Here is a 16,052-nt window from a genome sequence, read left to right as displayed (position 1 = left end):
AATTAAAGAGCCTTATCCACATAATATGTGCATCGTCCAACCCCAGTCAACCGCAAGACATGGAATCATAGGCCTTCTAGAGCTCAAATGAGGCAACTGTGGAGTCAAGCGGAGGCACAGAGATGCTATTTATGATATGGAATATCCTGCATATATTAGGAGGTGTGCTCCCAACGGAAACACACCCACCCTGGTTGAAATGTATTAAGTTGAGATTGCGCTCCTGGGATATGTATACAACATACCCAAGAAGCTCTGCAAATTTATCACGCTGGCGCTACTCTTGGCTAAACGTGAGATTGTTCTCCGGTGGGTTAGTAAATTGTTCCCTACCACAGCCACATGGCTCACTAGTCTTAAATATTGTAACATAAATTGTGAACTTTATACCACACTGCTTCCACCAAAGTCCCGACCGAAAGATATCTGGGATCTGTTTAAGACATATTTGCAAAACTTGAAGACTGCCGTCCCCAGTCTTACTCGGGACGGTGTGGTGCCAACTGGTGTGGGTTGAACTGTTGACCCCTGTCCTGTATATATTATGATGGTATACCCACATTCTAGGGATGGACATATTTGTGTTGCTGGGATGCATTGATTATCTGCAGGCTATAGTATATCTTGGTCAGACTTTGTACAATTTGGTCTCGTCTCTTACATGCTTTGTGTAGAATATGGCACTATGGCACCAAATGTTTGTGTTGAGGTCATGATTGTACAGGAACAACTGTGACTGTGGCATTGATTGTATATGTTGGAAAATGATAAATGAAGTTAAGAAAAAAATTATTATGTTGGGCAAAACCTTAAGCAACAGTGTGTGGATGCTCAACTTAAACTGTAAAAATGTTGCAAACCTTTAGGCCAAGGAGAACCTTAATGACGCTTAACTGCTCTGTTGGGTGTACGTTACCATTAGTTAAAATTCGGTAATATAAAAAGATATTGACTGTTAATCGCTCCAATTCAAAAGGAATGAGGATGTCGGACATCCACATATCTGAAATGTTTTATTCAAAATTGTTTTTATTTGAATTTGAGTGCTAAAGCGCGTACACTTTTATATTGGCTGATGTTTACTCATTAACCTTGCTACATTGTTTCCTTCTGTTCAACAGATTCTGGTGTCTATTTCACTCTGGGAAAGAGTGGATGCTAGAAAAACACTAGCTGAACTGGTCTATATAGAATGCATATGTGTCCATTTGTGTGGATAGTTTATAGTGATTTTAAAAGCACTATGAAGTTTGGCTTTTTTGCTATGGTTAAAATTAATTTCAACAAACTCTAATCTATATAGACATTCTATTCTTGTAAGTTTCGATTTGAATCTTTGTGAATATGTGTATCAAGGAGTAATGGTTTGAGAGTGAATGCTACTTAAACACTGGCCCTTAATCTTGTGTTTCTACTCCTTTGGGTACTTGTTGTTAGAATATAACCTAAAGTTCGTTACACACCAGATTTAAAGATTCTCCTAAAGGTGCTCCGGCATAATACCTTGAAACGGAAAGAATGGACTGACATCTACAAATAAGACCTGAACTCGATTAATCTCTTGCTAATTAATGTACATTACTTATGTCAGGACATAATATATTGTTTTCGAGGCCCATCTAATTTGAGCTGTTTATTTTGACAGCAAAACACAATGTGTAAATAGGACCTTTGAATGTATTACAAGTTGCATAGGCCCACCATTTTTGGGTGATACCAAATTGACAATTTAGAGGCTGTAAATCTATCCCTAAATGGTAAGGCCTTCCAATTGCAGCACGCACCGCCCCCCAATTCCCAGACGTGAAAGCCAGGTATTTCTTAGCGCCTCTCCTTGGGGGGGGGGTGGGTGGGGAGGGGGAGGAGGGGGGATTGGTGTGGGAGTGAGCACCTCCCCCATATAATTCCTCAGCCACATCATAGGTACCCAAACCGTTTTTACGGGTCCCCAGCAGCTGTTATGGTGCCAGCTCCTGAGCCCCCTTCGTGGGCGACAGCTGCTTATCTGTAAAAAGGGGTATACAACCTTTACAACGAATCTTTTACCACGAACTACCATTACAACGCAGTCATTACAACGCAAACCATTACAACGCATTGCGCTGGGGGGCGCTCTAGGATAGGGAATAAGTTCAATTTACTATCCAACACCTTCCCTAGTGTCCACGGGGACTGGAGTTGGAATAGTAAATTAAACTATTCACTATCCAGCACCCCAACGCGCTATGCCTTGTAATGGTATGCGTTGTAAAAACCGTGTTGTAATGGTATGCGTGGTAAAAGTATGCGTTGTAACGTCATACATCCGTAAAAAGGAGACAGAGGCCAAAACGGTACATGCTGGTAGTAAATAGTATATGCTGAATCACTGGTGCAGGCTTCAAACCACATGCCCAAATGGAGTTTACTAAGCTTGAATAAAATGGAGACTAAATGGAGAGTGCTGGCCTGCTTTGTTGTACCTCCAGCAGCATATGTTGAAGGCATGTACAGAGAGGAATGCATGAAGAAGAGGGGAGAGGGTGCGGAGGTGAGGGAAAATGTACGTTTGAGGTGGCCCTAAACTTATGCCCAATCATGTTGATAAAACAATTTAATTGTTTTCTAGAAAATGGCGATTACCATACCAAAAAGAGAAATTCACGGGTGTATTGTTCACAAGTGTAAAGCTTTAATTTGAGACATTTTCTATGAAATAAACAACTTCTGGAAAGAGTACATCAACATTCTTCAAAATAGCAGCAGCAAAGTCATTGTACAAATGCCCCTGCTACCAGTTGCTAAACTTTTTGGAGTGCCCTCTGACGACAAAGATAATTTCTAATGTATCTATTACTTAATGTTGCATAAATGCTCCTTAAAAGTGCAGTTAATAGTCAATGTTATTATCCAAATGAATCCAACTAAATTTATCGACCTCAAAAAGATTAGACTTTGCCGAGCTTCAAACTTTGTCACTGGCAAGTCACACCAGGAAGAACTTAATTTGCCAAGTTCACAAACAAAAATTAAACATCAACTCTAAAATTATAAGTTGTGTCACTAAAAACGAGCAACTCCTCTCCTATGCTACCATGAATACTTGCGTGGATAAACGGACTAATGCTGTTTCTATTTACGATATTGCATTTTCGTGTACTCTGTACTTGGTTGTAAAAGATTAATACCATTACTTCAACTGTATGAAAGGTAACAGACTAGTAAAGAAAAAAACATCAGGTCTTAACATATGTTGTGTAGGCATTCAGACTTTCTGCAGTAGTATTAGTTATATAAACGAATGAGTGCATACAAAAAACGTAACACAATTAAGAAACAATTGCCTACTAAACAATAAAATAATTCAAATCCATGTCCAATGTAGAATAAATCCCCATACTAAATCCTAAACTCGTTACCCCTATGAAAAAAATACTTTAAACGTCAGAAAACACTAAAATGTAGTCCACAGGTGCTTCAGAAGTTGCGTATTAAAATAGCATTGGAGTAACATTTCTAAGAAAATTGATCTTGGAGTTCCGAATTACCGATTCAGTTAACTATGTAAAGTAAATTTCAAAGAAAAATGTTCGCCTCCTCCAGCAAAATGCCAGTTTTCTTGAACAGCAGTTTTGAAAGACTGAAAAGCTCAAGTCCGTGTATCCCATGTCACAATCCACTGCGAAGAAAGCTCCTTGGGCACACCTGAAACTTTCTAATGATCTCAGACTCACCTGGCCTCGCACTTGCCCCTCGAAGTACCGGTGACAGGAACCTTGGCGCGCTCCAGCAGCAATGACAAACACACACTCCCCTGGCCTGCGCGAGCGCCGTATGAGGAAGCTGTGGCTGGCGCGTGCAGTACATTTCCATCCCCTCGGTAACCAGGTCAGGGGACAGGAATTTTATATCAAACGGAGGCGCGTTTAGGTGAAGCAAGTACGTGCTCTCGACTGATACAGGCACTGACTCTGATTTAAACAACAGATAGGGTGTTGGCAGGGAAATTTCCACTGTACTACAGTAACGAGAAATATGACGACTGCGCAGTAAACAAGTTTTCCAACTACTGCTTAGTTGGCAAAATCAGACATAACAAAAAAAGTCTAAGAGGCCCAAGTTTCCCCCCCCTTAGGAGCCAGCTGATGAAATGCTTTCATTCGTTTCTCTCTCTGTCTCTCTCTCTCTAATCTCTCCCCCCTCCCACCCCCGAAGGGGGCGTTGGGCCACATACACCAAGAATACCTGCAATTAATTATTTGTCATATTCTTTCTTTCTGTCGAACCCCCTCCCCCCCAGGGGACGTTGGGTCACAGACACCAAGAATACCTGCAATTATTTATTGGTCATTCTTTCTTTCTTTGTGTGTTATAATGTGGGAGCAAGACCGGCTCTTGCAGTAGGACTTTCCTGTAATACATTAGTGTTATATCAAACGGCGACGAGCAAGGGAAGCGAGAGGGGCATTGGAACCACCTCTAGCGGACTCATGACGAGAGCTATCATTAAATTAAAATAAGCGGCAAAAAGTGGAGAAAGTGTGACGAGTGTACCAGGCACAGCTCAGGCCATGCATGACCAAAGGGTGTGAGTGCCAGGGTTTGACCATCTGCGGGGAGTTGGATACGGTAATAAGAACTTACTTTACAATAAACTTTACCACAGGAATTCACTGAAAAAATCAAAAGTTAAAGCCACGTTATAGATAGGTGACAATATCAGTTAAAAAATAACATTTAAAATGTAAAAAACAAAGAAATTCACCAGTTCTAGTTTACTGACAAATATAAGTGCACAATGGCAACAGCCACTATTTGATATAACATGTACAATTATGGTTACAGATTAAAATAGGAAAACATTTATGGTTAGTACAGCAATTCATAACTTGTACGACAGACATGCAAACCTTAACTAACACACAAAATAGAATGCTAAGGATCGCACGCAAAATATGGTAAATGTATAAACAATGTTACAGATCATTACATATGTTAGAATCAAAATTTGCCTAGCTTACGTAACGGTAAGTTTCAATTCTATTAAGGACACGGAGGCGAGGGTTATGCTTTTCTTCCTTCGCTATTTATTAAAGAAACAAAACACAGCAGCCAAGAAAAGCTTCAAACAATGCTTATATGCAGAAAAACCAAGCAGCATTGAAAAAAGAATTTTTGTATGTCCAAGAAACTACAACTCCCATGGGACCGCCATAATAATCCATAGTGTAGTCCTTCCATAGTGTCCATTCAGGGTAGATAGCCAGTCCCTCTTCCATCTTCCATCTTCCTCCTCTTTCTTCGTGCAGGTTACGCATTTTCCTCAATGGTCCTGCTTGGAACAGTCATTTCCTGGCGGAAAAAACGACAGCATAAGCGTTGTACCACAAGCCCACTGACATCAATCAACACTGGAACAGCGTCAAAACCGACATGATACATGTGCAAGAACAAAAACCCATTACTTACAGCCATACGGGTGGGTTCTTGATTAGCGAGCGAACTCCTGGGTGGGATAATCCTCGCCTCCGTGTCCTTAATAGAATTGAAACTAACCGTTACGTAACCTAGGCAAATTTCGATTCTATGTCAGGACCGGAGGCTTCGGATTATGCTAGTTCAAAGCTTACTCACCACTAACTGAGCATGATCCACCACTGGTTTAAAGTAAAACCTCTTAACACTATGGCTGCTAAGGCAATTCCCCTCCTGTGCTGGAAATTGCTATTTGGCTTTATTCATGACGAGCTCAGCTCGTCATGAGCACAGCTCCAGTGTGCCTCATGACGAGCTGAGCTCGTCATGAGCATGGAAGGGGTTAAACGTGGAGCCTGAAGACCAATCTGCTGCTCGCATTAGATCCTCAAAACAAGCTCCCACTGAGAAAGCCTTAGAAGCCATGGCTCCCTTGGCAGAGTGAGCTCCAAACCATTTAGCATCAATGCCTGCTTCCTGCATGACCCAACGCACTCACCTGGCAATAGTGGGGGAGGAGAATGCCTTGTGTGGTTTTCGCAAGGCAATCAGCAGTTGTTGCTCGCCCGGAGGGCGAATATCCAAAGTCTTGTCTTCGTAAGCCTTCAAGCATTGAACGACAACTTGGGGACGTCGGCAAAAGCCGGGTACGAGATAGTTTGTGTCGCAGACTTTGTGCGGCGTCCCACCGTAAAAGTCACCCCTTCCGGCGAGAAAACTCGAGCCGAAACATCCAAGGCACGCACATCCGACACTCGTCGGCAAGAAACCAAACACAGAAGCATACCCAACATGGCTGAAAGCTCTTTCAGGGATAAATACGCATTAGACTGCCAGGACAAAAAACAGGTTCAAGACCACATTGATGTCCCACAGGACTGAACATCGGGGTTCCGGAGGCAACTAAAGACGGATCCCTCGCAAGAGCCTGCAAACAAAAGGGTGTTCTCCTACCGGGGAACCCTCCACCGGATGGTGACCCGCTGAAATTGCGGAACGCATAGCATTAATTGTTCTATATGCTAGGCCTTTAGATGCCAATTCAGCTAGAAAATTCAAGATTGGAACGATGCCTGCGACCAAGGGATCAAGGTCCCTTCGAAGACACAAACTCATACACTTAATCCAAGTGGATTTGTAACGCTTCGCCGTACTATCAGCCCAGACTTTGGACAGCAGGCCCTTAGCCGATCTCGAAAGGCCTGCGATGCCGGAAAGCCTCCATGCCATGAGGCGGAGCGAGCCCTAAACAATGAGGGGATGCGGCTCCCGATCCGGATTGAGCAGGAGATGAGGAAACTGGGGGAGTAGGATTGGAAAATCCCCAAAAAGTTCCAGAAAAACCAGAAACCAAACTTGAGACCTCCAGAGCAGTGTAATCAACACCATCTCCACCTCCTGGCGGCGAACCTGGGCCGCCGTCCGCACCACCATCGAGAAAGGGGGAAACGCAAAGGGCTTCTCTCGATTTCAATCCTGAAGAAAGGCATCTGTGGCCTCCGCTAAAGGGTCCGGCCTCCAACTAAAAAACCGTGGAAGCTGATGATCCAGTCGGGACGCAAACAAGTCCACTGAAAACGGACCCCATCGGTCGTTCAGCCATTGGAAAACCAGAATGTCCAACATCCACTGACTGGCATCTCTCAGGTGCCTGGAGTGCCAGTCCGCCACCTGATTGGAATGACCCGGTAAGTATTCCGCCATCACAGATCGCTAAATTCGCCAGAGCTCGAGAACGTGGCCCTCCCAGATGGTTGACGTATCAAACCGCTGAGACATTGTCCATCTTTAAGAGGACGCAGGAAGTCGCTGAATCCTTGGTCCAGCAGCGCACCGCGAACGACCCCGCCAGCAGCTCCAAACAGTTTATATGCAACTGCTGTTCATCGGACGACCAGGCGCCGCCGGTGGGAAAATCCCCGCAGCGGGCACCCCAACCTGACCTGCTAGCGTCGGACTTTATTGCCAGGTCCGGGACCGACCCGAAGATAGCCCGACCATTCCATGCTTCCATGTGCGAAAGCCACCACGACATCTCCTCCTTCACTTCCGCCGAGAGGGGAACCATCTGGTCGTAGGACATGCCTCTCCGCAGATGCTGGGCCTTAAGGCCCTGGAGCGCTCTGTAATGCAACGGCCCTGGAAAAAATGCCTGGATGGAGGAAGACAGAAATCCTACCACCCTGTCCACCTGCCGTAAAGAGGTCTGGTCCTTTGAAATCGTCTGCCGCAACGTATGCCTGATCTTGGCTATCTTCCTCGAGGAAAGACTGAGCGAAGCTTCGATGGAATCGATGGAATCTATGACAAACCCCAGAAACGTAAGCTTCTGACACGGAACCAGGACCAACTTGAAACCGTTGATGACGAACCCCAGCCTTTGGAGAAGCGAAACCGCCTGCTGGAGCGGAGTGGTCAAGCTCACTGGACACTGAGCCATCAGAAGGATGTCGTCCAAATAGACGATCATTCGAATACCCTGCCCTCCCAGGTATTCCACCACCGGGTGCAACATCTTCGTGAAGCATCAAGGGGCCGGGGAAAGTCCGAATGGAAGGGCGTTGAACTCGAAGACTTTGTCTTTCCAGCAAAACTGAAGGAAACGACGGTGAGGAAGATGGATGGGAACCACCAAATAAGCGTCTTTGAGGTCTAGCCTCACCATCCAATCCCGAGGAAGGAGTACATCCCGCAGGAGGTGAATCCCCTTCATTTTGAAATGCGGGTAGATCAACCAACCGTTGAAATCCTTGAGGTTGATCACCGGACGTTTGCCTCCATCTGTCTTGTCCACCAGGAAGACATTGCTGAGGAACCTAGAGGGATGGCGCGTTGATTGACTGATGGCTCCCTTGCGAGCAACTCCGAGATCTCTCTGTCTATCAAACATGCGTCGGACTCGGAAAACACTATCGGCCGCGGGAAAAACGTCAGGACGGGCCGATAGTAAAACTCTATGTGGAAACCACGCACGGTTTGCAAAACCCAAGCGTCTGCAGTAAGTGACGCCTACTCCTCGTAAAAGACCGGTAGCCAATCTCCCATCAGAACCTGGTCTGTATGAATGACACTCACTGTTGGAGTTGTTGGATCCAGGATTCTTGCGGTAACCCCGACCGCCGAAGCGCTGCCCCCTCGTGGGGTAAAAGTTGTTGAAGTTAGCTGAGGTTTGGTATTGGCCTCTGCCGGAGCCTTGCCCTCCATTACTGGCATTCTGTCCTCCACAGCCTGTCGAGCTGCCCCTGCCACGACCGGCCCCTTGGGAGAAACGTTGTTCAAAAACTCGCTTAATGCTTGACTGTGCCTTATCCAGCAATGTGAAGGTGGACACAAACTCTCCCAGTTCTTTAATGAACGGCTCTCCAAAGAGGCCACCCTGGGCCACCGCTCCCGAAGAAGCTAAATCCCCTAACTTCGGGTCCAAATTAATGAGCAGTGACCTCCTACGCTCAGTCGACAGGACACAGTTGGCATTCCCTAAGAAAATTATTACTCGCAGTGCCCAATTCGACAACCCCTCCAGGGAAATAACAGTGCCTGTGGCCTTGCCTCTTCCGCCATATCGAGGATCTTTGGGGCCGGGCCAAACCGCGTCCAACAGTTTATCTTGGCATGACTGCCAGGAGCGGTCGATGCCCTTGCGCGGGTCCTTCATAAATTTCGCCAGGAAGGTGGCCATTTTCGCGTCTAACTCAGGCGTCAGGCCACCTAACCCTCTAGCGTGGGCCTTGGACACTCCCCTCTCAGGCACCCCCTAGTCTCCTTTTCCAGGGGCTTACGCAGGCGACCCGCCACAAACTTTGCCACCGCGTCACCCGGCGACCAGTCAGCGGACCGCGGATGCATGATCTCATCTGGGTCCAACATGCCTGAACTGTCCCAGGGTAACTCCGCCGCCTAGCCCGAGGGGCGCCAAGAGCGGACTGACTCCTCATCGTCATCCGTGTCGGGGAAATCTGCCCCCGGAGACGGAGGAGCAGTCCCCGTAGCCACCGAGGGCTCAGGACCCGAAAGTGGCGCAGAGGGGACAGCAGTCGCCTTAGCCAAAAAAGCGTCTCTGAGGTGCTCAAAGGCGCACCTGTCCACCCCCTGTTCCCTTCCGGTGTCCCCTCCCTGCAGGGCTTCTTCGGGCAGAAGGGCCCTCACCTGAGTGGCCCGGGCCACCAGTAGGTACTCCCATATGAGCCTGCACAAGCTTTGCGCACTCCTCTACGATGCGCGCTGAAAGGCGGTCCTTCACGGGACCCCTCACATCTGTCACGCAGCGTTAGATAGAACTATCTACAGCCTGGAAAAAACTCATCTTGTAAATAGGAGTGCGACTCCTCTTCAAAATAATCCCCTTGCTCCATGGCTTGCCAGGAAGGATTTTTTTATAAGACCAAAAAAATGCCTCTAAAGTCTTACCCCCAACATGGGGTGTCAGGAATTACAAGTATGGGCAGACTGTAAGGCTGCAATACAGTTTAGGGCCAAACAAACTGGCAAGTAGGGCTGCACCCACCCCCAACGCTCTGACCCTCCACACAGGGACCGGGTCTGTCACCCCCAATGCGTGCTCGAAAACCACCCGAAAAGTAATGCAGTGCAACGTTCGCCTACTGGCGTTTCTCCCGGTCACCGCCGCAATACAGACCCCAAGGGGCGTAGTTAATACAAATTGAGGTCAAAGATACAGAAACGGTATACCGGGCGTAACAGGGGTGACGAGGGCAAAGCTCCGGTGCAGGCGGTCTCCTCAGCACGGCTCCTCCGAGTGAGGAGAGTGCGCTGAGGAGCAGCGAGATGAGGGAGCGCCCCCTGGTGGGTGTAATCACCGCACCGCAACCGGGAAAAGTCGCGTAAGGAGCGAGAACGCTCCTGCGACCAAGGGACTCTGAAAAGAAAGAGCACGATCAAAAACAACAGAGCCCATGCACTCCTGTCCCTCAAAGACGGCAAACACCACAATAATAATCCCCAAAATTGAGAACTAAAAATGGCACTTAACTGGCTGCGTGAGCAGCGAAGAAAGAGGTGGAAGATGGAAGAGGGACTGGCTATCTACCCTGAATGGACACTATGGAAGAACTACACTATGGATTATTATGGCGGTCCCATGGGAGTTGTAGTTTCTTGGACATACAAAAATTCTTTTTTCAATGCTTCTTTGTTTTTCTGCATATAAGCATTGTTTGAAGCTTTTCTTGGCTGCTGTGTTTTGTTTCTTTAATAAATAGCGAAGGATGAAAAGCATAATCCGAAGCCTCCGGGCCTGACATAGAATTAAAACTACTAATGAGACACATAAATAACACTATACTCACTGTTGAGTATATGTTATATATAGATTGTGCTTTTATGTGTTTTTTGTGTGTGCAGTTATAAGCTTTGTATCTGGTGGTTTGCATGACTGTTGTGTGAAATATGGCTTGTACACCATAACATTCTAGCTCTTGGACGCCCGTCGGGCAGCAACCGCGCTTTATAAATTAAATTACAATACAATACAATACATACTAATTTCAGTGGTTTTTCAGTTATACCTACTAAACATAGCAGTGTTTTACGTGTATTTTATAATTTTTGAAACATGTCAAGGTGTCATATTCAAAACTATCCATACCCTCACTTTGACCTTGCATATCAGTGAGTTTTTGGTTTACATTTTTTCTTTTATTGTTCTTATATCATATCCAACAGTTGACTGCAGGACCTGACTTGTGGCTAGGCCCTGTTCCCAACTAGTCGCAGGTGGACAAAGTCCCAGCAAGGAGCCACCCCCACACAAACACACACACACAGAGGAGTTGGCAACAAGGCCTGGTCAACAAGATCGCAGACTCAGATTTTTTTTAAATAAATGACAAATACAAACCTACCCGAACCCACATAACTACACATTTTAAAGCGAAAATAAAGCATTTTAATATTTCAAATAGCACCTAAATGTGCACAGAGTTCACAGACTTTAAAAAAAAGCTTGCATGTATATTTGTGTTGCTTTATTTATTAAATTTGGGTCCGTGGACAGTCGGGGGATGCAGATGTGAGCAATGTCCATGAATAACAGTCAAGACAGCTTCATATTGTAACCTTTTGAAGTCCGCCGACACAGTTTTGTAAAACTAATTTCTCAAAACAGATCTACACCAAACGAAGCAACGGCCCCAGTGTTAGCATTAATACAATACCAAGTTTAATGTAATTCCATTCAGCCCGAATAGGGAGTTTAATTTTTTGCAAACTCTCTTAAAGAGTCCATGAACTATGATAGAGGACCCAATGTGGATTCCAGAGTTTCACAGCCTGCAAAGTATTTAGAATGAGCAAGGTTGAAGGTGAGTTTGCAGACGAGGGCCACTTGCATTCATCTCCCCCGGAGTTTGTGAACATAACAGACCTAACTAAAAAAAAAAATATATATATATATTTTTTTTTTAACTCTCGGTCAGGGGTGGAGGGGCATTTGTGTTCCGCCACGCAGGATTAGGGTCAGGGAGTGCCCTCCCTGCCCCTTAATTTGGCCTTTGAAGGTTTTTATTCGAGGACAACTCAATACTCTTTGTTGTGGATAACCAATCTAAGAGTTGGAATTCGTGGAGTAAGCTTTGAAGCCGCACAAAAAAAAAAAGATCAATAGTACGTTTGAGTTGCCTCATATTTGAAATTTGAGTCTGCGGACATTTTGTGTACCCAGGTTGAGCAAACAATGGAGCGGTATACATGAGAGTTTGATACAAAGGTAAGAAAAACATTAACAGTTGTGGAGGTGAGGGTCTCTTAAAGAGCCACACAACAAGGTCATACTATAGTCTCACAGCCCGCAGTAGTGGGCTCTACTGGCCATCAAAGGCCTGAGCCTAAAGCGAGGGTCTTTAACAAGGGAGTAGGCCTTTAATGGCCAGTAGAGCCCGCTATGGAGGGCTCTAAGGCTATTAAAACACTTTGCCCCAGAGGGCAGAATAATCTAATTTGTAAACAATGGCCTCACAGAGCCAGAGGGGGCTGGAATCCCCTTACGCTCTGTGAGGCCTTTGTTCACAGCAACAGCTGTGAACAAACATTGGACTGCTGATGCTCCGGGCTTCTACCAACCATTAGAAGCCCAGAGCACTCCACTGTTTTCAATGGAGTGCTCAACATTCCAATGTTCTAATAAAGTCTCCATCTAGGTTGTATGCTCTTATTTAAATGTCGGAAATTAGTCCAGTACTAAATGGGGAAAAAAAATAAAAACGATGTTTAAGTATGTATGTAGGGTAGAAAGCTTGAAGGAGGTTTTGAAGTATTTAAAGGGGAAAAGCTCTGTTGGACCTTTTTTATTTTCCTTGGTGGATAGGGCATAGAGGGAGGGGCAGAGGACATTTTTCTCTATACAACTGCTCTTTCCGATCACAATATCAGACCAAAAACTCTTCAGTTATGAATAAGGCTCCCGGTTTTCCGTTTAAACGGATATTTACATATAAATACAGACGGGAAACTATTTTTCCTTTTTCTGTATTTATAACTTAGAAACGGGAAAATACTGACAAACAGTGCGTCGCAGCCTCACTCCTGCAGAGGGTTACCGCGCCACGCTTCTCTTACTAATCTACATCACTCAGGCCCCTTTAAGAGAACTGCTAAGGTAGAAGCACAAAGCAGCAGGTGGTAGTAGATTTTGCATGTTAAAGGGGTGGGGGACGTTGTAAGGAATGCAAGTACTTAACCTTTTAAGCAGCACTGCATCCATTCTAGTAAAGCCTTATAGCCGAGCACGAGGTGTTAATGGGTGCATTAGGAGGCCGCCTCACTGATAGAATTTTAGGCATCATCTGGAGGGGCCTGCTGGGGTCTGCGCAACTAAGGTAGCCTGTGAGTACAATCAGTGGCGGCAAGGCAGAGAGGGCTGTTAGCTGGTAGTGTTGTGCTCAACAGCAGGTGGCAGGCTTTGAGAAATAAAAAAATAACATACTGCCAGTGTACAGACTGTATGGATACCCCGTTTAAAGAAAACGCACAATATATTTTTAATTTTTTAAAAATGTTTACACGTGGAATGCCAGCTGATTCTATGCAATTTGCCATCTCCGTCGAGAGTTGTGGATCGCAGTCTATTTCCTTTCTTGAGGTTTCCCTTGCAAAATTAATTTCCCATGCTTTCATGCATTCTTCATTCCTTTTCTAATCGTACTCATTAACGCTGCGCTTGCTCTCTGCATCACAAAGGTTGCAGGTAACTTTCAGGAGAGATTTTGTACCACAGTGCGTGTTTGATATCATCTGAATAACAATTATTTCAAACATTGCCAAAAGAGAAGCTGCATCAAACATCACCCCCTCTTAGAAGAAGCTGTTTAACAATACCTCCGTAATCTGCCTCAGATGTCAGTACAATAAATGCACACTTTTTGTTTAAAATAGAATGGTATGTCTTCCAGTGTTTTCAATTTTGTTTGGTAACCTTCTAAGTGTGTGCAGGCGTAACAATCTCTACATAGCCCCTTTCGCATAAATGTGAAAAAATACTAGCTCCAGCAACGTCATTTACTTGCGACAAAAATAAATGTGGATAAATACAGAAAAAATGACCAAAAAATAAATATGGATAAATACAGACGGAAATGGTGAAAAAATAAATACTATAAAACCGGGAGCCCTAATTGTATGTTTTTGAATCGTGCACTCTGCGATACTTTCTTTGGGTATTCTAGGGCCTTTTCCCATTCCTTGTCGTTAAGCACTCGACCTATCTCGTCTTCCCATTTCCACCACATACAAGGAAGTTTTGTTACATATTTTATGTAGGAGGAACACAGGTTAGACAGATCTTACTATTACATTTTATCTTGGAATTACATCATTTACATCAGAAATTACAGTTCTGTTAGCTCGTCAATGGGGGTAATGCGGGGGGGTTCACATATATTGCCACGGTATTCGTTCCAGTTTGACCACACCGCAACCCACTTTCGGGGACATCCCCTGGCCACATACACTGTCTTCTCCTGGACCATGCACCAGTCCATATCCTTCTTCCAGGAACTGAGTGTTGGCGGTGTGACTGCCCCCCACAATCTCTCTAGGTTTCTCTTTGCAATCGCGAGCCCCAGCGTTACCCATAGTTTGCCTTTCGATGGTACGTCCGAAGGTTTCCAGATATTAAGAAGGCACCTCTTGGCCTCTGGGCGCAATTCTACCCCTCGCGCATGCATCTGAGTACCCATGTCCAATATACTTGTATCACTTGGCACTCCCATATTATGTGTAGGAAGGTACCCACCTCTTCACACCCCCTCCGACATAGGCCGCAGTGAAGCCAGACTATCAGGACCAGCCTTGTGCCTGAGATGTAAACTCTGTGCAGGATCTTCAACTGCGTCTTCCCATTTCTGACGTAGGGCCTGTAATGGGGAAACTATCAGTTCCCTTAGTGCATTATAATGCCAGGTGACTAAGTATCTGCTACTGCCCATTCGGAGGATGGTGTGCAGCACTGGGTGTGTCGGTGGGTCCCCCCACATAAGATCCCAATATTGCCGAGCGCTACCTACTAGCCGTCTGTGCAGCAGGAATTGCCCCGGGGGAAGATCACAGCTATCGCACATTTGAGCATAAGTTTTCAGTTGCCCGTCCTCAAACAAAGCCCCTATCTCTGTCACCTCGTGTTCCGTCCACACCTGAAGGGCACCGGATGTGTAGTAGTTCTCATTTTGTGGGAATCCCACTAATAGGAGCAATGGGGAGTATAAAGGCGTACCCTTTGAAAGTCGGTGTATGCGTAGCATGCATTTGCGGGCTATTGGCACTTGTAAGGGGTGTGTGCTCGTTGGTCTGGTTCCTGGCATCAGCAGTCTCTGGATGGCCAGGAGAGGTATCCGGTCGTCATTAGTAAATGTTTCCTTTATGTGGCGTTCTGCCGTCCAATGGGACAGCCACTGGATCTGAGCTGCCAGAAAATAGGCCTCGAAGGATGGGGCTCTCAGGCGCACCTGTGTTGTGGGCAAGTAGAGGGTTCGTAAGGCCACTGTAGGCCTACCACCCCCCCATATCAATGTCGTGAGTAATGCGTCTAGTTCTTTCAAACAGGCCGGGAGATTGGTAAAGGCGTAGAGTAGCCTGGGAACCAATATCGTCTTGGCTAAGGCTGCACGACCTATAGGAGCCAAGGAAAGGGTATTTCAGAAGGCTACTGCCGCTCAAAGTCCAGCCAACGTCTTACGGTGGTTCCCCTCGTAGAGGTCTTTAGGAGAGTGATAGTCTCACTCCAAGGTATCTGGTTGCCCCAGCGCTTCACTCGAGTGTCTGTGGTCCTATCATGATCTCCGAAGGGGCAAGGTGGGGGCTGAGCGGAAAGACCATTGATTTCCCCCTAATAACTTTAAGGCCGGAGACCTCTGCAACGGTATGTAGTACTGTCCATATTGATGCGAGATCACTTGTGATATCTTGCACATAAATCAACAGGCCATCGGCGTATAACGATAGGCAATGAATCGTATCTGCAATGGGATACCCCAAGCTTCACCCTCCAGACTTAAACAAATGGCTAAGGACTCCACTGCCAATGCAAAAGCAGGGGGGATAAGGGGCACCCCTGTCTCGTACCCCTCTCCACTGCAAGTGGGGTCGAA

At 45.9% G+C, this 16,052-nt stretch overlaps 1 protein-coding gene across 14 annotated transcripts in view; it reads right to left on the bottom strand.

Moving 5' to 3' along the window:
* The window catches only part of NEDD4L (NEDD4 like E3 ubiquitin protein ligase), a 1,724,212-nt gene that overhangs the window by 1,358,493 nt on the left and 349,667 nt on the right, over nucleotides 1-16,052 (bottom strand). For 2 of the 14 annotated variants that reach the window (XM_086960473.1, XM_086960476.1), the window contains exon 1: nucleotides 3,714-3,809. The exons of 11 other annotated variants lie outside the window; for them this stretch is intronic. The gene's annotated coding sequence lies outside the window, so the exon portion shown is untranslated. Of the gene's footprint in view, nucleotides 1-3,713; nucleotides 3,810-16,052 lie in introns of those variants that run through there. One more of the 14 variants, XM_086960475.1, reaches the window with a different exon arrangement.

Source organism: Lissotriton vulgaris, chromosome 3_1 (genome assembly GCF_964263255.1).
Source record: "Lissotriton vulgaris chromosome 3_1, aLisVul1.2, whole genome shotgun sequence".
NCBI lineage: Eukaryota > Metazoa > Chordata > Amphibia > Caudata > Salamandridae > Lissotriton > Lissotriton vulgaris.
The sequence above is the reverse complement of the archived record's forward strand: the minus strand, read 5'-3'. Positions and strand labels throughout refer to the sequence as shown.